Genomic DNA, 1,883 nt, shown 5'->3' on the forward strand with positions numbered 1-1,883 from the left:
AGGTTTAGGCCTTGTGGCAACTATGCTGTGTTTCTCAAATAAACTAGACTTGGATGGAGAGCTGGGGAGGCTCCAGTCTAGACAGACATTTCCAGCCAGCCAAATTGCCCTGTCCCCTAGCTGGCAAGAATAAAATAAATGGATTCCATATCGCGAGTAAGGGAGAGATTTGAAAAATAACCCAACATAACCAATATCTGGTCAGAAAATGGAGCTGAACATTTGTCATTGAGGTAAAGAGCCACACTTTGAAAATGCTGACATGGTATTTGGTGTAAGATTTCTCTATTTGCCCTGAGAAGGTCAGAGGAAGTGTGTAGTGTGTTTGTATGATCAGAGAGCCTCAATATCCTCTGACAGTTTTCTAACCTAACATGATAAATCCTTTTGCTCTGGGATAGTAGGAATGAGGGAGAGGGGGAAAGAGTGCAGCCAGAAGAGACAGGGGAGGGGATGTGTCCCCCGTGTGTGATTATGGTCCTGGCTATGTGTGGGGGTGTTGCAGTGCCCCTAGTGTACATTAGACCCCTGACGAGTGGGCACACCACAGGGACACATTACATCTGATCACTTTACATGGCCACTCTCATCTGATCAGAACTCTCTCTCCTCTCCCTCTTCATCTTTCTCTTTTCTCTCTACTATCTTTCCTATGTCTCTCCCCTGTCTCTTCTCTCGGGGTATAAGTTATATCAGAATGCTTAGTGTTTAATTGGGTTCATTTTACATGAGATTCAGATTGTCTGAGTCATCAGAAGGAGGGAAGGGACTTGGGACTTGGGACTTGGCAGTGGTGTAAAGTACTTAAATAAAAAATACTTAAAAGTACTACTTAGGTAGGTTTTTGGGGTATCTGTACTTTACTATTCATATTTTCGACAACTTTTACTTCACTACATTCCTAAAGAAAATAATAACTTTCTGCTCCATAAATGTTCCCTATCACCCAAAAGTACTTGTTACATTTGGAATGCTTAGCAGGACAGGAAAATTGTTCAATTCACGTGCTTAAAGAGAAAATCCCTGGTCATCCCTACTGCCTCTTTTCTGGCAGACTCACTAAACACAAATGCTTTCTTTGTAAATTATGTCTGAGTGTTGGAGTGTGCCCCAGGCTATCCGTAAATTAAAACAAGAAAATCGTGCTGCCTGGTTTGCTTAATATAAGGAATTACATTTAACATTTAAGTCATTTAGCAGACGCTCTTATCCAGAGCGACTTACAAATTGGTGCATTCACCTTATGTGAAATGATTTATACTTTTACTTTTAGTAATTAAGTATATTTTAGCAATTACATTTACTTTTGATACTTAAGAATATTTCAAACCAAATACTTTTACTCAAGTAGTTTTAGTGACTTTTACCTGAGTCATTTTCTATTAAGGTATCTTTACCTTTACTCAAGTATGACAATTGGGTACTTTTTCCACCACTGGGACTTAGTCACACTGACACCATGCAGGATGAGTAATGGAGGAGAGATATGTTTCTGTGTGTGAGTGTTTGAGAGGGACACAAATGTATATGTAAGGTAGAGCTATATATAGTAGTATGACACATAAGGCAGTGAATGGAAAAGCCCCAGTATGGTACAGTACAGTATTATGAAAGAGCCAACATGATGCCCCATGAGCTGGCTTTCTTGTGGTAATGATGGAGGCTGTACCTTCAATGGCTTGAACTGTCAAACACTTCTACTGTCATCTCCAGGGGCACACCTTTGGTTTTAGAAGTGGGTGGGACATAATTATTATTATATATATATATATTTTTTTATCCAGTCAGATGAACACTCCAAACATCCTACCCCACCGCTCGGAAGCATCCACATAGTCCTAAAGCACACGAGCCTCTTTTTGCATCACATTCCAATGATAAAA

This window comes from Oncorhynchus keta, chromosome 1 (genome assembly GCF_023373465.1).
Source record: "Oncorhynchus keta strain PuntledgeMale-10-30-2019 chromosome 1, Oket_V2, whole genome shotgun sequence".
Taxonomy (NCBI): domain Eukaryota; kingdom Metazoa; phylum Chordata; class Actinopteri; order Salmoniformes; family Salmonidae; genus Oncorhynchus; species Oncorhynchus keta.